This window comes from Rhinichthys klamathensis, unplaced genomic scaffold (genome assembly GCF_029890125.1).
Source record: "Rhinichthys klamathensis goyatoka isolate OS25496 unplaced genomic scaffold, OSU_Roscu_1.1 h1tg000022l_1, whole genome shotgun sequence".
Lineage (NCBI taxonomy): Eukaryota > Metazoa > Chordata > Actinopteri > Cypriniformes > Leuciscidae > Rhinichthys > Rhinichthys klamathensis.
This window is the reverse complement of record NW_026606573.1, coordinates 1,695,983-1,721,759: the sequence shown is the minus strand read 5'-3', so window position 1 is coordinate 1,721,759 and position 25,777 is coordinate 1,695,983.

Here is a 25,777-nt window from a genome sequence, read left to right as displayed (position 1 = left end):
AAAGGGATAGATCACACACACAAAAAATACTAGCATTATTTACTCACTCTCATTTCAAAGCCATTTTAGTTTTCTATCAGGCACAAAAAGAGAAATATTTGAATAATTTCTACACATGACTCCCAATCTCCAAAAAGAAGACAAAAGAACACCACAAAAGCATGACAGAAGCATTAAAAAATGGTCCAAATAACTTGTGCTTCTGTCAAGTCCTTTTTCAAGACTTGAATAATTCTTGAATCAGAGTTTCGAGTTTTTGTTTTGTTTTTTCAGATTTTTAGTAGGCAACAGAAAATACTCTGAACACGTCTTTACTGCCAAAATAATGTAAACGCTCAGGCGTTCATTACTTAATCAAAAAATTAGTTTTGCTACTAAAAAGAAAGACAACACTACAACCTCACTACAGACAAATTAAGTTAAAGTTTGTTACTTTTAGTGATGTTACTGGCCATTACTGATTTTGTTTTTTTCTTCTAAAGCTGCTGTCAACACTTACTGTTGTTCAGTGAAATTTTACATGTCATATCCAGTAATTTAAAAAGGAATCAGCATGATAGGAAATTTGGCTTGAGGGTGAAAAAAATTCCCCACACAGATTTTGTTGTGTTCAAGCTGGTCACGTGAATTCACTGCTTTGACTAACAGAAAGCTGCTTGGTTTGAAAGTGACTTCTGGGTGAGCTGTGCTTCATGCATCGCTACACTATTGACAACAGACAGTGGATCCTTTTTGCCAATGGAATTTCACCAAAATGTGCACTTTAAATCTATTTGTTTACAATCTTCCATTCCAATAAGTCATCGGCTCTTCTCTTGCGAGCATACAATCTCTCTGGAATGATTGTATGAAATGAGAAAAGCCTCCAGGTGTAGGACCGTCTCGTCACCATTCAACTGAACTTTCCTAAACTGAACAAAAATGCTGCAATAGTTCTAATTTCCTCGCAAACTGCTTAGTGATTAATAATTTGACGCAGCCGCTTGAAACGGTTTGTTGTGTATTTGTGCGGAGGGCAATATGGAGGGCAGCTGTCAAAGCGAAGACATTTGTCTCTGTCATTGGTTCTCCCCTCCTCTCAGTCTTTCCCTCTCTCTCATCTCATGTGACGGAGAAGCTGTGCCATTGAGCTCCTCACATACCGCCTAAAACTGATAATACTACTGTCTAGGCCAATTAGGAGCTGATTCAATCAAAAATAAAGCAAAGCATAAAACGACCTATTTTAATTCCCCCGGCTCCCCGGCAACATTCAATTACATCTTCCCATGGTACGTTTTTCATGTGCTCCAATTAAAGTCTTATTTAATGTTTAAAGCATATTACTTTTCTTTATTACGCCAGCGTGTAACAAAGTCAGCAAAGGTACAAAAGCCTCTTCCTTTTGTTTTGGCTTTTATTGCCAGAGTTCCTGAAACGAATTACAGAAAAAGTGTGTGAGAGAGAAAGAGACTCCTGAAAGTCATGAAAGGAAAGATGGAAAAAGGAAAGAAAAGAGAAAGGAAATCCACGAACAGGAGAGAGCAAGAGAGAGCCATCTGTGTCATAACAATTGGGAAAGAAAAGAAAAGAAAGCAAAAACAAAACAACGATATCAGACACTTTTGTTATTAGATTTATATGCTGCATTAAGGAAAATCCACATTCTCACTTTGCAGATGGTATAGGCCTAAGCCTCATCTACTGTAATATTTGCCAGTTTTAAAAAATTCCTTAACTAACCCCTCGCGTCCCCTCTATTGTTCTGCTGTACTTTGCTGTAATCAGGGAAAACCATCCAATGAGGCTCATATTTCTTGAAGGTGTATCTGCTTCTCTCAGGGATATTAAAGATTTTTGTAAGCCCTAGAAGTGCAAATGATCTGTGTTGGGAAAGTTAAGAAGCTGTTGTACTTTAATACTATTCAGAACACACAGTTAATGATGAACCTATTGAAAAGAAGAGAGATGAAGATAAACCTTTTGTAAACAGCCGTTAGTTCTTTCATAGAAACGTCTGTTGTCCTCTGCGTTGCATTGTTGTTTCCTCTACAAAGGGTTCAGAGAACATAGAGTGGGCTTTTACTATAGACACTCAATGAACACAAGAGAGTCAGTTCATCCCATCTATGAAATGGGCTGTTCATTAGCCCATTGATCAAGCGGTCCCATCCTGTCACCAACATACAGCTGGCCAGCGATCTAAGTCACACACACACGTGCACGTTCACACACGGAACACCTTTCGTCCCACACTGTGGCGGTGAGGACTCTGGTAAGTGGGGTCAAAGGTTGTGTGTAGTAATCCATCTAAGCAGCGTGACAGCAGCAGCTAATAAATCACTCATTCATGGTTTAATCCATCGTCTGTCCTCAGTGCAGACTGGCAAACAATACACCGCTAACACCGTCTCTCTCTTTCCAGACCCAGACTCTCTGACTTACTACTTTTGCTCATCCAATTTGTAAGAAGTCGATTCTTGTATAGGCTAAAATAACATCTTCAGAATGGTTAAACTTCAACATTAACCTTCATTTTGAATGTATGTGCCTTTAGCTTCATCAGAGTAACCAAATTCATTTGAAAGAGAGCAAATTCATTTGAAAGATGCTGCAGGCAGTATACAGAGGTACAGTAGGAAGGTTTCAAGGTACACTACGATTCAAAAGTTTGGGGTCAGTAAGATTTTTTTAATGCGTTTTTTTTTTTTAAAGAAAGAAATTCATACTTTTATTCAGCAAGAATGCAAATTGATCAAAAGTGACAGTAAATACATTTATAATATCAAAAATGATTTACATTTCAAATAAACTTTCTAGTCATCAAAGAATCCTGGATTTTTTTTTTTTTTTTACAATGGTTCCACAAAATGTAAACAACTGTTTTCAACATTGATAATATTAAGAAATGTTTATGGAGTACAAAATCAGCATATTAGAATGATTTTGTTCTGAAGGATCATGTGACACTTAAAGCTGCTTAACTTTTTTAAGTTAAAAATAATCCAAAATAATTATATTAAAAAAAAACATATTCTGCCAGTGGTCAAAACTATCTGCTTGCCATAGCTAGTTTCAAAACGGTTAGCTTGTAATAATGATTTTAATTCCAGTGGTACTGGTGGGTTTCCGCAGGAAATTCGAGCATGTCTTTGCGTCAATACGTCACACCCGTACACATAAAGAAGGAGTTTCGGCTAGCCGGCTATACTGCGCGTGACGAGATGTTTAGATGTATAGGCTTTTCTCGCAGCACTTTACATAATTAAACTTATGGCATCCAGAAAGATCCAGACAACAATCATCAGTGTCAACTGGAGATTCAGCAGTTATAAAACCCAAAAGACTTCGTACTTCGGATTTAAGGTGGCTAGAGAAAGAGAAAGAAACCGTCTCATGCGAACACAAGGATTTAAACATCGGCGGGGCTTTTGAAAAGTGCGTGAACTCCGTGTTTTGAAGGGGTTCGAAACGGAAGAAGAGACGGCTTTTTTCTGCTGAACAAGTAAGACATTTCAATAGTTCAATCGTGTAACAGTACGTTTTCTTAATTCACACAGTTATGGAGTTTCCTTTGTTGTGCCTTTCTCGTTTTGCTATTATGGAGAATATGAATTCTGAACTACACAGGTAACCATAAAACACATTAAATTTAACATTAGTCACTCAATGCTGATGTTGTTAACATGAACAATTTGAGAACAAAGTAGGCTATAATTTGCACGGTTGCTGTAAATCGCGTTGATTAAATCTAACGAAGCTTATCATGTCGAATGCTTTTTCCCCCTTAGTTGGTCAGAACAAAAATGGATTTTACTTACTTGTTCAGAAGACATTTTCTTATGAAAATTCTTATGTTGGTCAAACTTTCCAAAAGTGAATCTGTGATTCTGTATGACAGTATCCACACAGCGCGGTGACTGACAGCAGCACTCGCCTCAAAGCACTGTGTTCATCCGCGCTGTTTCATGCCGATTTACAACCCACGTAAAGATGATAATTCCGCGAATCACTGCAGTTACAGATTTCGAACAGAGAGATGGCGACAAAGAGGAAAAGCTACGGACTGCAGCTTTAATACTGGAGTAATGATGCCGAAAATTCAGCTTTGCCATCACAAGAATAAATTACAATTTTAAACTGTATTAATATGTCACTATATTACTGTTTTTTTTATCAAACCACAAACTTTTGAACGGTAGTGTACATGCTAATCCAAAATAGGTATTACCTTAATAACATCCCATCATTTTGAGCACATAATTTGATGGTTGGTGGAAAAAATAAATATTAAGCACTTTTCTGCCATTGGGACAAATGGTTTTCAGTTGCATTACAAACCGTTCTGGGCCAGGATTTCTGGAAAAGAGTCTATTGTTTTCCAATGAACACATGAAGAAAAGAATTTGATAAATGCCCATTTTTTATATTATAAATAATATGAAATATTATCATAAATATTTGCTTAGTTATGACTAAAGCTTACTTGAATCTGTTCTAGATCATTTGATATGACAAGGTTAGGATGCCTTGGAAGTAGGGTTGCAATGGATCGTACACTTTAAAAAGTAATTCAGGGGACCTGTTACCACAACTTAAACAAATCCATGGTTTTAATTCATAGAAGTAAAACAATTTAAAAGTAAAATACTTTTTTCTTTCTAGTTCCAAGCATGCTTTGCATAAGACTGGATATGCTAAAATTAAATGTTATTTTATTTGTTTTTAGTGAAGGGAAAGACCTGTTAGTGTGTAATGCTGTTAAATTTGACATTTAAAAGAGTTTCTTAAATGTTGAAGTTTTTGTGGTTACCACTGTGCTGAAGACTAGATAACATGAAGGTAAAAACTATATTGAAGTTACCTTTAGCATGTGCTATGGTAGCTGTGTATTGTAACTAAAAGAGATAATATTGGTTCCAGGGCTGTAACTTAAACAGTTGAAGCAACTTCATTTTTATTTTATTTTTAATCAACGTAAAAAAAAAAAAAATGTGTTTATGGTACAAATTAAGTTCCTTTAACTCAACTGTAGTTTATTGGTTGAATGAAATACAAGTTGTCATAACTCAAAACAATTTTTGAGTCAACAGACCAAGCCCCACGGTTCAGCACACATGTGATTCGCGGATTAATTGAAGTTTAACAATCATGAAGTTAAAGGGGACCTACAGTATTTTGCAAAATTCACTTTTATATTGTTTTTGAACATATTTATGTGTCTGCAAAATCCATCCACTCCGTTGGTTATTTTCCCTATAAATCTGTAACAGTCTCAAATTGAGACTTCAGGGCTCTAGAGTGCGACCAAAATTTGTAAGGGTGCGACTATTTTTTTCCTTGGCCGCACCGGTGCACCTAACGTCCTTGCACGCATCCGCTGCTTCTCGGCGAACTTTTTTATTTTTTTCGCGAACTAAGCATTTGTTCTCCTAGACAGAACTCACACTCATGGTTGGATCATATTGTGGTCTAAACCAATCAGAGACAGAGATGGGGCGGGTCTTTGCCTCTGATTGGCTGTGGTCCAGATATTCATGTAGGCTCCGTGCTGTGTGATTGAAATTGCGACCGGAGCAAAAGAGAATCAGTTACGGCAATCAGCATCAGCAAAAAAAAAGCAGAAGTCGAATAATGAAAAGAAATAGACCCATAGAGAGTTTTTTTCTGTAAGAAAAGTAGGCCTGTTCCCCCTACACTCTACCCGGTCAATGCTCCGACAACAGCCCAGACACGGAGCTACTTCAGCCAGTCTCCCCAGTTCCTGGTAAGATGCCAAGTCCTGGTCCTTCGGCGGAGATGGCATCCGACTCAGAGACGGAGGTAGAGCCATTTCACACATACTCCGTGTGCAGTGCGTATGCGGTGCTTGTTGCGGTGTGTATACGGTACAGGAGCAGCACGCGCTATAGTGCTTTCACATTATGCTGCGTTTGCAGTGCGTAACTGATCCGCGGCTGTACCACAAAGGCCTACTCACTATTTTATTTCAAATCCAGAAGTTATGCAGCAACTTTTATAAAAAAAAAAAGTTTTGTCAGCATTGCGATTCTCTTTGTACACATATACAAACTTGAATGAACGCATGCATGTTTAAACACAATTTAAACAACGTAGGCCTATAATTCCATGCATTACTTGGCCTATATATATATATATATATATATTAAATTGCTCAAGCAAGTGGTCAAATATTTAACCATGTACTTATATTAAAATCGCAAACATTTTAAAATTGACAAAAACAGCCGACTCTAATGCCTTTTCTTTTGCATTTAAATTTTAATACAATAAATCTTGCATGTCTCCACGAATGAGGCGAGTGTTGTTCATTATTTTGTCCTTGTTGAGGTAAATTGTAGTTTTCCTTGCTTAACCCAGGTCTTAAAGTATAAAAGATGACTGTGAAAAAAGTAGTATTTAATTAAATGCATTTATGGTGAGATTACTATACATTGTATTGAATTAAATGCATTTATGGTGAAATTACTACATTTTCAGGTCAATCTGTGTTCATTTTGACCACGAACCGTGTGCTGTCACTTTAATTCAGTGTTTGCAGCACAGCAAAAATAGACTCGGTGCGTAAATGATCTCTGCACTGCTGTATACGCACCGCAACTGGAACGGATCGACGGACTGCATCCGCGTGCAGTGTGAACGCTCTAACCTGTTAACATGGGTAGAGAAAAAAATATGCACCGCATACGCACTGCAAACGGAGTATGTGTGAAACGGGCATAACGGGCCCGAGATAGAGACTCAAAATAAAAAGGGAAAAACATATATATTTCTTAAAGACTGGTTAGACCAGTTTCCCTGGTTAAGGTTTAATAAGAAAGAGAACATAATGGGGACCCGCTATGACTTTGAGCCATGAAATGTTAGGTCTCAGTTCAGGGAAGTGTTGAAATGTTTTATTTTGCTTAATTTTTTTAAGTTTGGAAGCTCAGTGAAGCACTTTAAACATTTTTTTTTTTTTTTTTTTTTTTTTTTTTTTATATACAGCATAATTGTGCTTCAAATAAAAAAAAGTATTTACCTACACCTTATTCTTGTTTAAAATCATTTACATAATATATGAATGTATATGGAGCGTGATAAAAAGGTGACCTTGAAATTGTGGCGTTAAAGGCGACGCAAACCGAGGAAAAATTTAGGTGCACCTAAATTTTGTGCTGGTGCACCTAAATAAAAAAGTTAGGCGCACCAGAGCAACCAAGGCAAAAAGTTAGTCTGGACCCCTGGACTTGACAAATTGAAACCGTTCAGGAATGTGCTCCAATGTGACGTCACATTGGAACAGGCCCCGCTGACAACTGGCACTGAATCTGCCCTATTTGCTTAGCTCCTCCCCTGAGTGAGCTGTACACAGTCCTCCTTGCCAGAACATTTAACAGCAGCATTAAAAAAAAAATGTATTCTTATTAAAGCTACTAAATTAGTTTCTTTATGAGGTACATTCATGCAAAAATGCTGACTACGAAATCATTGACTTTCTGGGCAGTGCGACCGAAAGACAGCTGCCTTAACTTTCACACAAAGCCTATGACAAAAGAGAGGACACTACTTTAATCTAATACAATGGACTCATGTATAATAGTCAGTACTGATGCTGCTTTGGCCCCAGAAGAGTCGGCTATTAGCTATGATGGAGACTTCTGAGTCTTCCCAACCTTAATTTGTTCCCTCTCTATCTGTCGTTCTCTCCATTTCCTGAATTCCACTTGTTTTCCGATGCGTGACGCCTCACCTGACAAAGAAGAGGAGAATAAGAGAGGGATAGAGCAGAAAAAGAACGAGGGGAAGAGGAGGGCCAGCGGTTGATCTTACAGTTTAATTACCTGCCTGCCTTGTAAGTGCTCTAGCAAGGAACTACATCCCTGGCTACAAAAGACAGCTCTGCTATTCCAAATAATTAAATACTGACCCATTAAAGTGAGAACATGAGGACAGGCTTCCTCTGCTCTCTCTTTCGGCACATCATCCTCCTCCTCCGTGTCCTCACTTCATTGCCTTCATCCCTCTGTCTGTTTTCTCCCTCCCCAATCATCCTGTCACCCCCACCTCAAGACCAACTTTGTTTAGCATGGACAGCGCCACCGCTATATTTGTTTGTTGTGATCGTCCCACTCAGATTGAAAGTCCTGGGGTTAAAACCCCTCAGCGAGAGGGGCTCAAAGTAATAAAACTAGCGATTAGCTATTCCCATCGATGTGTTCGGAGGGGAAGGGGGAGAAGGAAAGGTAGTGGCACCTCATTACAGCACTGCACTTGGCTGCTTTTATCGGTAATTGGACTATATAGGCCTTCATTATAATTTACTTTCTTGGTCCCCCTCCTCCCCTCTACAAGCACCCAAACTGATAATGCAGACAAGCAGAACAGAGTGGGCCTGTTAGTAGCTGTAGAAACTGACACCATTTAATGGCTAATTATAACAACTAAATTAAAGAAGAGGCCCGCAGAGGTAGCAGGATAATACCAGTACTTCACTTAAGAGCATCACCACCATCAGCTGAGGGTGTGCTCACCGATAAGATAAGAGGAACAAATTAAAGTATGTCCCGAACTTAAAGCTGGCCAGACTGTGGACAACAGCACTTATTTTTCAAGCTAAGGTTGATACTGGGTGTTATGCTAACAGCAGGGAAGGTGAAAGTACTGTGATGTGGATGCCATGGGATTGTTTCTTTTTTCTTTCTTGTACTATCAACCGCTCGCAACAGGATGCATCTTTAGTCTGTCTTGTAGCGCAATACAATAGTCGTTGCCAATGATTGAAGTAGAGCTCAAGCAAATACAGCTAATTACATTTGATACCCAGCGTGGTGCCCTCTGTAAGCAATGACTGCATTAAATACGAGGCTGAACTTGTTGTGAGCACTTTCAAATCAAGTCTCTGAAGGAAAATCTCAATGTCGTTGATGTTATTTTGGTCTAGCTAAAGGCAAACAAGAGTCACTCCGCAAACATGAAAGTGTTTTGACAGAGGAAGGAAAAAAAACTGACCTAAATTTAAACCAAATCTGAACAAATTTGACATTTTTTCTACAAAAAATGCAGTGACACTCTGTCTCTCGATCCTCCACATACATGATTCTGTCTAGAAGCTGCACCTTGTTAGGTTTGAAGGAAGTGAAGTCTGCTAACACATCCTGGCTTACTCTAAGTCACCCACCCCCAAAAGTGCTCTCCATTGGACGCCTCTGTCCCATCGATAAGTGCCACCTCGCCTCCTGCCGTGGACTGGCACAGGGCTGGCAGTTCAATAGGCTAAGCTGGCGGGATGAGGGACGTTATACCCACCCCCACTGTCACTGAAGCCTGCCAGGCCTGACGGAAGGCCATGGAGCTGCCTGCTTAACGTCACTCTTCCGGCTCCTCCTGCCACTCATCGAGACTAAGCGCTCACCTGATTGACAGACATGCTGGATCCTTTGATGATGATGACGATGATGGTGCTGGTGATGCTGGAAGTGCTGGTGATGTTGGGGGATTTCTGAAGCTCCACACTGACTGTGATTATGTTCCGGGAGGAACAAGCGAGAGAGCGCCAACGACACGGCTGATCCGGCTTAGCTTCATCAGGAACGGATACAGGCGTCAATGTGCCACCGGCGGCCATGTCACAGTGGTAGGGTAAGAGGACCTGGGGAGGGGGTGACATAAAGCCCTGGATTTACCGAAAGAAGCTAAACATCACACATGCTCCTAGTTCTATAGGGACACAGCTGCCCAAAGAGAGGGAGAGGGAGAGAGAGAGAGAGAGAGAGAGAGAGAGAGAGAGAGAGAGAGAGAGAGAGAGAGAGAGAGAGAGAGAGAGAGAGAGAGAGAGAGAGAGAGAGAGAGAGAGAGAGAGAGAGAGAGAGAGAGAGAGAGAGAGAGAGAGAGGAGCTTTGATGATGCTCTGGACGAGGCGCTAATCACTAGCAGCATGAAGGAGAGCAACTTTAGAGAGTGATATTGGAGTTTCAGTGTCATGGGCAGCTTTTGATCACTAGCATCCGAGTCTGCACTTCTAATCCCAAACACTAACAGCTCATGTGTGTCTCCAGATTTTGTAAACAGCGGAAAGGACTGGCAGGTGGCTAAATCACCAACCAGAGTGAAGCCCAAAACTCTTGATGAAGACTCACAGATGATGAAAGAACTGTGGGATTGTGTGTACAGTGTATGTCAGAAAGGGATGTGTAACATTTGGAATTTCTTTAAATTTCAATTAAACTTCTGAATTTGAACTGAGGTCGAAAACAGAATTGCACGTTAAACGTAAGGAAGTGAAATTAAATCAAATTCAGAGAAATTTACAAGACTGTAATTTGCAACTAAAAAAAATATTTTTTGTCAAGAAAAACTGGAATGCTGTCTTGAAAAAGCTTTGCATGCTGTTTTGAAGGTTTATACGCAAGATAGACAGTGAGAAAAGTACCTAGATAACCACAAACGACACTGGCAGGTCACATGACGAATGTTGTGATTTCAGATTACATTCATACTACAAACGTTCATACTATATATATATATATATATATATTATTCAAAAGAAGTACCTACTCAGAGAAAAAGCTATTTCAGATGCAGCCAAAGTTCTTCATGTCATTCCAATTCAACTTCCTGTTGGTGTGGCCAATTCAATACAAATTCACTCATATATTGAAAGGGAGCAATTTCTTCAGTTCTTAATTTTCCACAACCATTGTTTGAGACTGTCAAATGGTCAAGGGCCCTGTAAATGGGATTCATCTGCCATCATACCTCTCTCTCCACAGGTCTAATTTCACTGTTGAATGAGACAGAGCTTAATGAACAGTAGTGATCGACCGATATATCGGCCAGCCGATATATCGGGCCGATATTTGCGGTTTTTACGTGTATCGGAATCGGCCGATACGCGGCTGCTGCGTTCGCCGATAGTTTTTTCCCGGCATTATTTATAGACAGGCGTCCACAGGCAGCTCTGTGCTGCTGGAGACGCTGCACGTGCAGACCCTGCACTGTCCCTCCCCCACTAGCAGAGTGCAACCTGCGCTTCAAGATAACGGTAACTTTTAAACTTTCAAAGCATCTTTTAACTGTTTGACTGCTGAAATATTGTCAAACACTTTGAAAATGGAAACACGTTGCTCTATAACTGTTTTGTGGTTGCAACTATATAGCTAAGCAAGTTTGTGGGTCCAAATGGAAAACGCGAATGACTCGTCTATAAAACTGCTTGCTTGCCATTGTATTTAGGGAGCTGCAAATAGCTGTAGGATATCCGATCAGTATGCATTAGGGCTGTCAATGAATATTCTAAATACGAATATATATTCGAATAGTTTCAAAAAACTGAATTTTGAAGGTGAAAATTAATATTCGAATGTGGAAAAACACGCCCGCGGTAGCAGACTAACGTTACCACAGCACAGCTCGCTCAGAGCGCTCAGTGTCGGTTCTATGTACTGTGAAACTTCAATTAATGTATTTGTTTCAATCACTGAATGAAGCCTGCTGTATACCTTAAATTGCTTGCACAAAACTCTTGATCAGCACTCAACATTTGTTTGTTGTTGTTCATTTAACCCGGTATGCGCGGAGAGCGTGAGGGTGAGTGCGAGAGAGAGAGAGAGTGCGTGCGCCTGCGAGTCCGGGTGAGCCAGAGTGAGCTCTGCGGTCTTGGCCATTAGTTGATTTACTCGTTTTTTTTTGTAGTAATACGTTGTCAAATATGTTTAAACTCAAATAAGCTACTTAATACTAGTAGTTATGTCTCTTTGTATTAATTTGTCCTGTTATTGACGTAATGCGCGTCATTGACCAAATGCACGACGATATGTTCAAATATGTTTTTTTTAAGGGAATATACAAACGCCATTTGAGCAATTTTGACAGCCCTAGTATGCGTACGGTAGCTGTTACGAACACTGGTCATAGGATTAAGTAATACCAACGTTGTTCCGTGCTTTTTGTGGAAGATTTATTCAGCGACCACCTGGCTGAGGTTTGGACGCGTGTGGTGTGTGTCTCCCTCGCCATCGCAGTGATATTAGAGACTAGACATGCTCATTTTATTTTATGTAGAAAAATTTTAACCATGGCAGTAAATAGTTCGTTACTTTTAAAATGAAGTACAGTGTGCACTGTGCACTTTATTATGCTGGTTGCTACTGTGTGCAATAGTGTAATTATTTTATTTATGCTTAAATATTTATTTTCAGCAGTGAACTTTTTTTTGTTCTACCTCATGTTTTTAATATTTGTTAAATATTGTTTATCTACTTGTTCTTGTTCTACCTCACATGTTTTTACTATTCGTTAAATATTGATTTTTTTCGTTAAATAAATGTTACTTTTATTAAATTGAGACCTGTAACATTTTTTAACATCATGTCATTTTTATGATGTAAATTGAGGGAGCAAAATGTATCGGCTCCAAATATCGGCTCAAGAAAATCGGCAGCCCGTATCGGTCATCGGCTAAGGCTGATGGGAAAAAAATCGGTATCGGTATCGGCACTAAAAAATCCATATCGGTCGATCCCTAATGAACAGGCACTGCTAAAACATTTCATCCCCCACTCACTCACCCACCCATCTTTTTTTTTTTTTTTTTTTCAATAACCTCTCTAACCTGAGGGAAAGTACACCTTGAGCTTATTCAGCAAAAGTCAAATGCCAGCACCTCAGTCTCTTTTGCAGAGCTCACTCTTCTGCATCTGTGAGCATGCACTCACATTTACGCTTGGAATGGGACTGTCTGCAAATCCCTCTCTCCAATTCAGAGATGGGTAATTGATGAAAAGGAGAATGAAAAAAAAAAAAGAAAAAGTTGCTCATCTTTCATTTCTTGTCTTTTTCTTTTTAATACAGAGAAGGTATGTATGTGTTTGGTAAATGTTCTGTGGTTATAATGTGGAAATGAAAGTGGAGTGGCCCAGGGGTTGGTCCATGCTTAACCATATTTGATTTACATCAATTAGGTCTCTCACATAAGATGGCCTAGCAAGGAGCGAGGTAATAACCCAGAAATAACCTCATTAAAAAAGACAGCATATCGGTCTGCGCACAATGAACTCATAGCTGAAAAATTAGTGACCTGGAAAGTGGCAGGAGGAGTCAATGACGCTACGTTGGAGAGTGCCATATCTTTCCTGCTGCCACAAAAGAGAGGTAGACATGTTCAGAAACAGACCATGTATTCCTTCATTATCCCTCCTTTCTTCTTTTCTTTCATAACAAGGTCTGCAGCCACGCTATTGTTTGTGGGTTTAATTAGAGTTCGGGGGTGGGGGCGAAGCTGTAGCTCAGCGCTAATGGTTCGACATCTCCGTTACCTTAGCTAGCATTGCATCCTTTGTTTGGTGTTAATCACCTGGGTAACACTTTATTTTACGGTGTCCTTGTTACACATGTTACATGTACTTACTGTAGTAATAACAGTAAATTATGCATAATTACATGTAACTAACCCTCAACCAAATCCTAATCCTACCCTATTCCTATAGTAAGTACATGTAGTTACTTAATATTACTCTGTACTTAAATATATAATTACACTGTAACAAGGACACCTTAAAATAAAGTGTAACCATCACCTGTTATTATGTCGCTTGGATCGTAGGATATGCTTCTTTAATAAAGCAGATGCTACACTTGTTCATTTGTGTGTTTGTTTGCAAAAGGGGTCATCAAGGGGCTTATCTTAGCGACAAAAATGTTTTAGTATACAATTTTTTTTAAGTTTTTTTTTTTTTTTTTAACCTTAAAGATCAGATGATGCATTCAGTAACAAGCATGTTCTAAACAACCCCGTGCCTTTGTTCACCTTTGTCGAGTAATGACTTTACTGAGACTTTCGGCTGAAATCAATATAAATTTTTTTTCCTTCTGTATCTACGTCCCTAAGATGAGAACTCCCTGTCGTCTTCCAGTCACTCTCCCCACAAATCTTTCGGACATGCAGCGCAATTAAGAGCTAAAGCCCACCGATGTAAGGGAGTAATCACTGCTTTGATTTCTCACATCAATACAAGCTTGGCCACTTTGATATGCAGGGCTGCCTTGATGAGTCTTATAAATATATTAAAATAAGTTTAATTACCAATTCAAATGCAGCCGAGCCCCAACTATAAAAGCATATACAATAAGAGCACACAACAGCAGGAAGTGAGGGGCAAATTAAAGGGCTGCGAGGAACAAAAAAGACAGAGCTCCTGACAAGGCACGTGTTTTAGCCCTGTGTCTCCGCTTCACCTTTCATCTTATTTTAAGGCCAGGGAAATCAAATTTGCCCCTTGCCGTTTTGATTTCTTCATTTCTCAGAGAGAAAATATTCTGTTTAATTATTCCTTCCTCATGCAATTTTAATGGGCCCCGATCCCTCTTTGAAAGTGCGGTGGGGCAGTGAAGTACATCTGTCAGTATTTGCTCTTAACTCAAAAAAGTTGCAGAGATGAAATGGCTGTGCCGAACACCACTGATGTGCGCTTTAACATATTTGCTTCACTTAGCTCAGTTGATTTAACACTGAAGCCTGCTGCGATTCATCAGGGACATCATCTGAGAGAACGAGAAAAACAAATAATCTTTAACATTTGCTTGTTTTTCCTTTTCTAGCTATATTATTGCAATTATTATTTTCTCTGTTATGTTGCTACATCATCTTACCTTGATATTATCTCAGGTCATGACCAATGGAGAACAGGTTAAAAGCCACATCATTGATTGCGCTCAATGTGCGAAAATGCACTCTCAATTGATGTACGTGAGAAAACATCAAACTTTGAAGCTGTATGAATAAGGAGGGTATTTTTAATCACATTAATCATTTATTTTCTGTCTGTTGTGTGGATTCTTGTTATTTCAGGGAAATGATTCGGGGTCATTAATGGTTGTCAAAAGAGTAACATATCAAGTTGGAGGACATTTTTGACATGGACCGTGGCACAGTGACAAGAGAATCAACCTTTTCAAAGCTAAAAGCTTCCCGTTGACTCATTAAAATCCCAATAATTACATACATCCAACCATATCTTCACACCTTTAATTGCCTATTACAAATCACCACTCTCATTTGCGGTGTCCATATTCCTCTGTTGTCAGCAGAAGGGAGCTTTGCAGTGTGTGTGTGTGTGTGCGTTCCAAAGCAAACTACAAAAAGAGGAAAAAAAGCTGCGATATGCTGTAGCTTATTATTTGTGTAGTTTGGTATCATTTTTGATTTTTGTAACTGTGACAGCCTGATTGACACAAAATGGCTACTGGAGCGTATTCTAGAATGATAATTGAAGCTATAGAGTTCAGTGAAAATAAAGGTGGTTCTCCTTACTGTCTGAATGTGGCACTGCCAGCTCTGTCAGACTAGGTCAAAGATCAAATTGGTTTAAGGATTAGTTCACTTAAGTATTAAAATTTCCTGATAATTTACTCACCCCCACATCATCCAAGATGTTCATGTCTTTCTTTCTTCAGTCGAAAAGAAATTAAAGGTTTTGAGGAAAACATTCCAGGATTTTTTCTCCATATAGTGGAGTAGAATAGTTTCTCCATTAACGGTCCTTTTGGCCTAGCAAACTTTGTAGTTTTTTTCACATGCTTTTGCAACAGGACGCGGCATGCGCGGCGCTGCGCTATGAAACCCATTCATTTCAATGGCTTGCGCCGCGCGAGGACGTTTTGTTGCTTCGTCGACCAAAGTGCAAGCGGATCTAGCTAGACCGGAAACAAAACAACCGCACACACTTGTTTGGGCTTGCGAGCCGGTCAAATAGTTGGTTAACGTTACGTTTTGAGTGGATGACGAGCGCGAGACGCCGAAATGGATGCCAATAAGATTCTGAATGGAAACTTTCCTTTTAAAAATTTGCCAAATATTTCCATTGTCAAGACCAAAGTGATCTGTGTGTTTTGTCGCTCTGAACTGAGCTGTCATCATCGCAGCACGTCCAGTCTGAAATACCACTTGATGATGGCCAAGCACACACACACAGCTGATGCGAATTCTCCGCCCCCTCATCAACATCAGGACCTCGTCAGTATTTCTTTCACCCTTTTATTGATGGATAGTGTAATATTGTGTGAGAGATTATTTGCTCCAAGTGAGAATGTTAGTGTGAAATTGAACACAGAATATGCCAATGTTGTTTTCAATAAAAAAACATTTGCACAAAGCAAGCCGATCCACTTTTCCATGTTGATAAGAGGATTAAAATGAGAAACAATAATGGGACAAAAAGAAATCAAGAGACATTTAGAATAGATAAAAATGTGCGATTAATTGCGATTAATCGCGAGTTAACTATGACATTAATGTGATTAATCGGGATTAAATATTTTACGCGTTTGACAGCATATTTTTTTTGAAAATTATATTGTTTAGCTAGATAAGACCCTTATTCCTCGGCTGGGATTGTGCAGAGCCCTTTGAAGCTGCATTAAAACTGCAATTTGGACCTTTAAACCGTTGTACCCCATTAAAGTCCACTATATGGAGACAAATTTTGGAATGTTTTCCATTAAAAAAAACTTTTTTTTACGACTGATTCGACATGAACATCTTGGATGACGTGGGGGTGAGTAAATTATCAGGAAATTTTATTTCGGAAGTGAACTAATCCTTTAATGATGGCATCATGGGAGGTGTAGACAGGTGAGACATTGTTAGTTAGTGGGGATAGAAAGGGGGGGGGGGGGAAGCCATGAAATGCATTTGGGGAAAATATAAAGTAATTGACCGTTCGCAAAAGCCACGCCCCCTAGTTATTGTTACTACGCCCATCAAACAATTGAGAACCAGACACATAGCCATGGCTGGGTTGAGCTCCATACCTATTGGTATAAGTGATTGGTTTTGGAGTAATGCAGCAGACATATCCTCCAGGGCACGACAGAAAGGGCTGCAATATGCAGTGGAGGGATATGTCCAAAATGTTAAAATAAGCAAAGACGGGAATATTACAACAATCGAGGCAAAGGTGTACCGGTCTCAGTCCAAGAATGAGAAACCTCACGACCTGTTCTTGCAATGCAACCAGCACAGCCTTGTGGTAACAATGCTAAATGGAACCACAACTGTTAAGTTCAGTTTTACAGATTTTTTAGCCTCCAGTGACCGTCAACCTCTTGCTAAATTATCTGTGTCGATAGCAATATGTGCTTGACAGGCTAACAGCTACCTTACAGGCTGCCTGAATTTCCTACAGAATAATAAAGTATCTAATGTTCTAACTTTACTACTTTCGACAATAATGCTATATAGAACCACAACTGTTAACTTAAGTCCAGTTTTACAGATTGTATGTACTTAGCTACTTAAACTACTAATTGATATGCTAAGTTAGCTCGCTAGCTTTACTTACCTAAGAGCAGACATATGTATGCTTATTAATCTTCGAGGCATTTAGCTGTGGGTAAGGTCTCCTACACTGCTTAATCCATTGTCGACATCTTTCCGCTTGGGTCTTGGGCTTTGGAAAGGCGAAAAAACGACCGCTCCCTCTAAACTTTTAGGGTGCCTGGTGTCCAGTAACGTGCGGTGAAGTCTTGTCATGGGTAGGCAGTGACCTATCAATGTGGCATATTCACAGGGGCGTAATTTGCCGCTGCGATCGGTGGCGCGGTTACAGTGTATCTCGTGGCTCACGCAGTCTTCACATGCACGCGCGGAGACTTTTTGTTCGTTCCGGTGAAATCACAAAACAAAAATGTACACAAACGTGTCCCTGCTTAATATAATACAACCACTGATGAACATATTCGGTTTTGATGAAAAAAAAAAAAAAACTATACGAGTGCGGATTAGAACCCCGAACCTCTGACATGCTCGGCAAAAGTTCTACCACTGGACCATTAAAGGACTCACATCAATTTGTCGGATCTATTTATTTATTCACGTGATTCATGCATTTATGCACACATACGCGCACACACATACACCTGTCCCACCCACTTTTTAAAACAAAGTTAAGCCTCTGTATATTATTCATTAAGGTAATTTAGCAACCCAAGTTAATATCAGGCATCATCACATCGCTGCCTGCATACAGAGCAAAGTCAGAATCGCGGATTGAGTGAGAGCGAGTGGATCATCACGTGATATGAAGCAGTCTCGGTCTCTGCCTCAATGTTGATAATTCAAAACAGCATGAGAACTGACTGCGCATGCGCAAACCTCCGTAAACTACGTTCTATGGACCAAAGAGGCACTGCGAACCTCTGCCTCAATGGCCATGGCCTTGAATTTCCTGCATGAAACAATGGTTTTTAGGAGCAAACTATGGCAAAAGGAGTATTATATCAGTATTCCTGATTTTTTTTGTTACAAAAAATAATATTTGGAATAAAATAAATGCAATTAATAATGTGGTGAATTAATAAAGCTCTTGGGATTAATAAATGTAATGTCAGCATTTCCTTTGGTGAGGCACTGCCTACCCTGCCTACCCTGACCGCACGTCCCTGCTGGTGTCAGACTTGCAGGTGCCATAGACGCATCGTTTCACCATCTTGCTGAAATCGCAATGTTTGACGGGGGTCCTTCTCCTTAGTTACAGTTGCTGAGCTATGATTGGACGAGGACCGTTCGAGGGCGGGGTTTTGTGAACGGTCAATTACAATTAACAAGCATTATATTTAAAGTAATTTCTTTAAAGGTGTCATGAAATGTATCAAGGTGTCCTTGATATTTACACATTTAAGTGATGACACTAATAACTAGGGCTGCCACGATGTTAGATTTTTCACACCACGGTTATAATAATCTCAATGTATTCTCTGTAAAATTGCATAATCCGCAGGGTGATGGACACGGAGATGGGTAAAAAGGTTGGTGGCTGCACATTCTGCAGCGCTGTGTCACGTGTACGACAACTCGAGGTATAGCACACCGGACGCGCACTTTCTCAGTTAAAGGACAACTCCGGCGCAAAATGAACCTCGGGTGTAATAACACATTGGTACAGACTAAATCGTTCCCTGAGATTTGTTTTCATGATAATCGAATATAAAGAGTTTTATCTCTAAAAACAGTTTAGCTTATAACGCTAGTATATTGGGCATCGAGTAAGCAAAGAGAGATCGCTAGTTAATACCATTAACAAGGCTCAAATTAGCCCCACACTAACACGGCAGCATAATGAGTGTCCTTACATGCAAACCGAAGCATTGAGAACTTTGTAAGTGTATAGACAGTTTAATAAGAAGATACTTTACACAGACAGTACAGTTAGCGCATACAGACAGCAGCCATCTTGGAAAACAGCCTCGATCAATAGAACCACGAAGGTGAGCGAACAGTACGTGTAGATATTGAAGATAAGATAAATTATATTTATTTTTTTATTTTCTCTGTTGCGTTCAGTGCTTCTCTTATGCGCTCAGTGCTTTCTTCCGGAAACAACGGACCATATGAGATTCCAAGTCACAGTTCAGCTCACGTATCACCGTGTTCGTGGTTTGACTGATCGAGACTGTTTTCCAAGATGGCTGCTGTCTGTATGCGCTAACTGTACTGTCTGTGTAAAGTATCTTCTTATTAAACTGTCTATACACTTACAAAGTTCTCAATGCTTCGGTTTGCATGTAAGGACACTCATTATGCTGCCGTGTTAGTGTGGGGCTAATTTGAGCCTTGTTAATGGTATTAACTAGCGATCTCTTTTTGCTTACTCGATGCCCAATATACTAGCGTTATAAGCTAAACTGTTTTTAGAGATAAAACTCTTTACATTCGATTAGCATGAAAACAAATCTCAGGGAACGATTTAGTCTGTACCAATGTGTTATTACACCCGAGGTTCATTTTGCACCGGAGTTGTCCTTTAATGGCCAGCAGTATTCTTATGTTTAAGGAGATTATAAAATTAAGATAATGTCTGTATTATGTTATGATTGTACTGTACAATTAAATACAATAGTTGCTGAGTCTGTGATCTGAACACTTTACCTAAGAGCAGCATTAACTGAATGAATTGAGATCACCTGAAAATCCGATAACATCAGCAATTTTCATTCAAGCAGCTGATTTCTGTAAATTAATGTAAAACTAAATGTACATTGCAGCACAGGGTGAAGTCATTTACGATGATTTGAGACAAATATAATGTAAATTTAATATAAAACTATGTAAATGGCGCTCTGTGTCGCGGCAGGATTTTGAACAAGAGCCGTTGCTGGGCGCCGCAGACAGACGCCGAATGGCACCGCCGGTATGTGTACACTCGAAGAGAAAATGTGTTCGAATTTTAAAGACGTGGCGCTGCGCTTCTCGTCCGGTGTGCGACCCCCTTTAAAGTGATGTTTTCTTTTGAGCCGAAGAACTCCCATACAGGCGAGCTTACTTTTTTCGGGTGTGGACAGAGTGTTTCACTCTCTCGCTCAGACTACATTCTTCTCAGAGTAGCTCCGCGGCCCGGGCTGCGTCCTCTTGTTTGATAGGTGTCAGCGGGTGCAATACAGCCACCTGAGAGCTCAACCAGGTACTCGCGCTGGAGTATTTACGTGTCATGTTATCATAACAGTCCTATTCATTTTAAACATTGTGGTTATCGCCAATACCGGTATATTGCCACACTCTAAATTAACACGATGTCGATATTTCATGCTTTGAATATCACGATTATCGTCAACACCGGTATATTGCGACACCCCTACTAATAACAATAATAATAAAAATGTACTGCTAGTTTAATACTTCAGTAACTCCTTAGTTTAAATTATGAGTTTTTGTTTTCCACCCTTCTGAAATGGCAGGATTTGAAATTCCCCCATTTTGTGATGTCACGATATTCCTCAACACACCCCTTAACATTAGTATGTAAATCAAGGAGGCATGCTCTCAACAACTCATATCTATCAACCACAAGAATGATACTGTTCTCAAGAAAGACTCTCCAACGTTGTTGTCTCTAGACAAACAGCACCTCCAAAAACTGTGCATAAAAGATCAAACCATTGGAAATGCGTGGCTGAAGTTTATTTTTAACAACATGCCTGTGCGTTTGAACAAGAATGTTCATTTGTTTTTCAAGAGACTTTTTTCTTAATTATTCTGAATGCACCTTTTTAATTATTATTATATTGTATTAAAAGATATGGCAGTACCAAGTATTTTGACCTCAGAGGCAATCGTTGTGGTTGCACTGGGCCACTTTTAGGGCTGCACGATTTGGGCCAAAATGATAATCACGATTATTTTTATCAATATTGAGATCACGATTAATTATCACGATTATTTGTTGATTTTAACCAAAACAAATGTTATTGTCACATAGGCTAATTATAACTGCTTTCACATTATGCTACATTCCTGCTAATGTACAACTATGTGCATCAAAATAAAACAGGTCCTCTTATTCACCAAAATTCAGTGCATCTCTTTAAAGAATAAATAAAAACAAATAAAACAATAAAGAAAATGTAGCAAAACTTCAACAGGGCACTATTTTACATTGTGTAAATATAAAATAAAAATATAAACTTGCATTGTACCTGCATAATGGATGTGAATAAAACGCACAAAATATACAATCAATAAAAAACAAATATTCCATAACAGAATGTAACCAAATGAGAACATTTCAAGGCAGAACTAAGCACTTAGCACTATGGAAGTTCGATTAATGGATGAAATTCAGAGTCATTGTTATTTGACGCTTAAGAAATGTAAAATGTTGTGGTACAGTGTCAGTGATTAGTCTTACTGCATAAATTGAATCTTATTTAATCCTCCAAAGTGTATGTGCTTGAATTATTTCTACTTATTAAACAATAGTTCAAAACAAGAGTTTGTAGTACTGATTATTGGAGTCCATTAATCGAACTTTCATGCCATATTAATATGTAGTATGTATGTACCAATTTACTAATGCTCACACTCGGTATCTCACGCGCACCGTCACTCGGTCTCTCTCGCGCGCAGACACAATCGGTCTCTCTCGCGCGCTGTCGCTCGTACGCAGACACACTCGGTATCTCTCGCGCACTTTCGAGCGCGCTCTTGGACACTCGGTCTCTCGTGCACTGTCGCTCGCGCGCAGACGGTCTCTCTCGCGCACTCGGGCTCATGGAGGCACGTGATCAGACAGTGGTTTACGGAGCGCTAGATTGGCTTTACAAAAAAAAAAAAAAACCTTTGATACGGAGTGTTCTGTGAATGTAATGACGCATTTTAAATATCGCTCGGTCACGCGAATTTGATCGTGGGAAGCCAAAATCGCGATCGTGATTAAAATTCGATTAATCGTGCAGCCCTAGCCACTTTAATCTGACTCAGGGCAGGCTCAAACATATATGGCTCTATTACAGTACTGGCCTTGAGCATCAAAACACACGTCACACATTTGCTGTATTTGAACTTGTTTGATACAAAAAAAAAAACATTTTATAAATATTTTTTAAATAAAAATTTGAGAAGCTATGAGCACTTAAAAGATTCAAATTAGCATGCTGGTGTGCAGTGTTGGGCTCAAAAATTACATGTATTACTCATTACTTCTTTCAAAAGTAATATTATTACTTTACTTTCCTGGCAACAGTAATATTTTACACCACCAAAAGTAATATTACTTTTCCGTTACACCCCAAAGAAGTGTTAATTGTGTATTTTCTCTTAAAAATTCTTACTTTGCATGTGCATCTTTGTGGATGTTAGGGTATAGTTAAATTATTTAGTTTGTATTTCTTTCGACAGAATCATCATTTCTATTGTGTTTTCACTTCCACAACCGCCATTTATGACTCAGGGGAAGAGCATTTGCTGGACGTCTGTCACTCATATTACGGGTTAATAACCCACCTCTTCCGATGACAAAGTTCCACTACATTTCCGCGTTCTGTTCCGTAAATACCAGTTTCCAAAGAAATGTTTCTACACATGAAACATGAAGCTAAACATATAATTACGACAGCATATGTGATTTGGGCTATTTTTGTAAGAATAAAGGATGTTTAGCTACAGAAATGCTAAGCAGGTATAGTGATTAATTTATTCTAAAATGCAACAAACAACAAATTTCTGTCTCATCAATATCTATATTAGATCGCAATTGGAAGGTACTACAAACACTCGATGGTGGTTTACAGTGAGTTTTGATTAAAAGCACAGTAATAATCTCATAAATCGTCATGTGTTGCTTGATGCTAATTGTAGCTATAATTCACCTGTTACCCAGATAAGATTATATTTCATTGTGTATCTTGTCAAAAATACTAATGTAAGGTCTTAATAAAAAAATTTTTTTTTTTTTTTTTTGATAGTAGGTGGGTAAAATTTATATCAGGACCAAAGGGATGAGGATGGGCAAGCCATGTAATGCCAGAGTAAATGAATGCCACAGCTTACATTTGACAAGGGTGTTCTTGTCATCCTTTTTCCCGAGTCCCGACAAAATCAAAGTAATGTCAATATTTCCAGCCACTGAATGTAAGCTTTTACATATTCCAAGCTAGCTTTCTGCCATAGTGACGTCACTTGCACACGTATGAATGATTGGATTGTTGGATTTTAAATCAGTAGGGGTTGATGCAACAAAAATAACACTGTAACGAGCTATTTTATGGATGGTAACTGTAATATTATTACTGAAATCTTATTGGCAAGTAGTTACATTACAAGTTACTGCATGAAGTAATATTATTACTGGTAAAGCATTAATGCCCAACGCTGCTACGGTGTGATAGTCACTTAGAGTCGCTTACCAACTTTGTAAATTTGTAATTCAGTATTTGCCTGTGAAAAAAGTGAACGCATGTTCGAACGAACGAACGAATGAAATCAATCACATGGCTGAGGAAGTATGCGGAAGTATTTATTACACATTTTACTATAGAGGTGGTTGCATCTGTATAAATGTGGAAATGTTTGCCTGTTGTTGCCTGCCATTACTGTGAAGTGACACCGTGAAGGATGACACATGTGTTGGCTGTTTTTGGCGCTGATATTGTGAGCTTGTCTGAGTGCCCTTCAATGCTTTCTACAGCCTGGGGTGCAAACACACATGCACACACATACATACACACACCGACTAAGACACTCACATAGACACTGTGAACAACAGCGGACCACAGCCACGGTCAGCGGTGACACTGCCGCCCTGCCAACGCTGAGTTATTATCTAATCTGAGGCTCTGCCCAGGGTTACATTTGTCAATCTGTTCTGGATGGTCCTGAGAGGCTTCTGCTTTCTGGCAAAATGTAGAAAAAAAAAAGGAAAAAAAAAGATTATGACCAAAAAAACAAACATATTCATCCCAAAATGCCTACAGGCTACCTGTTGTCCCTTATCTTCTGGTCTGGATTCATGGCATGAGTGATTTGTGTGTGTGACAAAGAACCTGACCCTTCAAACTTACAACAGAGAAGGGGAAAGCAGCACATAGTGTCCTTGCAGCTTCAGCAACGTACACACTCTGTGAAATTATGGGTCAATATTCTTTTGCTTATAACAGTTAATTATGAAGACTTGGACGACACAAGAATCTCATTATGTATTTTTTTTTCATTTCCTCAAAAACTCACTCGCCATCGAGGCAAAGTTGTTTAGCAATCCAATAACATGAAGCATTGATTTTTATAGCTGTCTAATTGCATCCTCTAATCAAGATGGAATACCATAAGTGATTACGCCCCAGGCTGTTAATAAACCCATAATGACAGTGCAATGAGGTGGCTTAAGGAACACCTCGTAGATGCGAAAACTCTGTGAATATGATATGTTTGATCTGCCGGTGACAGTAACAGACTAGTGGAGCCCTTTTACTCCATGTGCCGGTGGAGAGTAATTGATTTAGGCTGCAGCAGGAAAGATAGATGGCTGTCACTGTCTGTTGTGACACATGCAGGATGTCTCTGGCGAGATTTAGCAAGGGAAACCGGCCAATTAGAGAAGCACAATCAAATATTCAAGAGCAGACGGACACAGTCGTTATTTATCCATGCTAACACGTGAATATTAAAGAAGTTAAATGAGTGTGGTGCTCAATCATTCACGTTCACGGTATGCTTAAGAGTGCTCTCTTGCTTAGATGGTTATACTGTAGTGGTTGCAGGAAAAAGTACCTGGATTTCCGCATAATTTGGTAATACATTTTGCTCTCATCTTCAACCAAGTCACATTAGACAAACACAGTCTTATTAAACATATTACAGACAAACAAAATGTTTTCATTTCATTATTAAACATGCCATATAACATTCACAGTGCAAAGTGGAAAAGGTAAGAATCCCTAAGCTAATGATTTTTCCAAAAGCTAACTTTCAGTCAATGAGACGAGATGGTTCAGGGACAAAAGACTCACAAATTTTGAGTTTGCTATTCAGAGAAGCTATTTAGAGAAGACTGGAAAGAGCTACAAAAGTATCTCTAAAAGCCTTGTCATCCAAAAGAAGAATCCTAGAATGTCAGTGAAAGACTCTAGAAATTTTTATTCATAGATGCCACCTACGTCACTACCAATAGAACGCCGCCATATTTACGACCGATCTCGCCCGGTATGGCCGCCCAAACTGCCCATATGAATAAGAGAGAGAGACAGAGATACCTTGAGAAAATTTTAATTTTAGGCTCCGATCCTTATTTGTTACCTCCAGTTTTCTTTTGCCCATTATTATCTGCCCCAGACTTGCCCTCCATGATATATATATATCTTGTGCATAACCCCTCCCCATACAGTGGAGATCGCTTGAAGGCTGTCAAAAGTACCGATGCATATCAATATGCTGTAGCTGGATGGGTAAAAGACGTAAAAGTGCGGCGCTGGCCCCCAAGGATTTATATTTAATCATGGGAAATGTAGGTATTATAAAAAAAAATTAAAATGT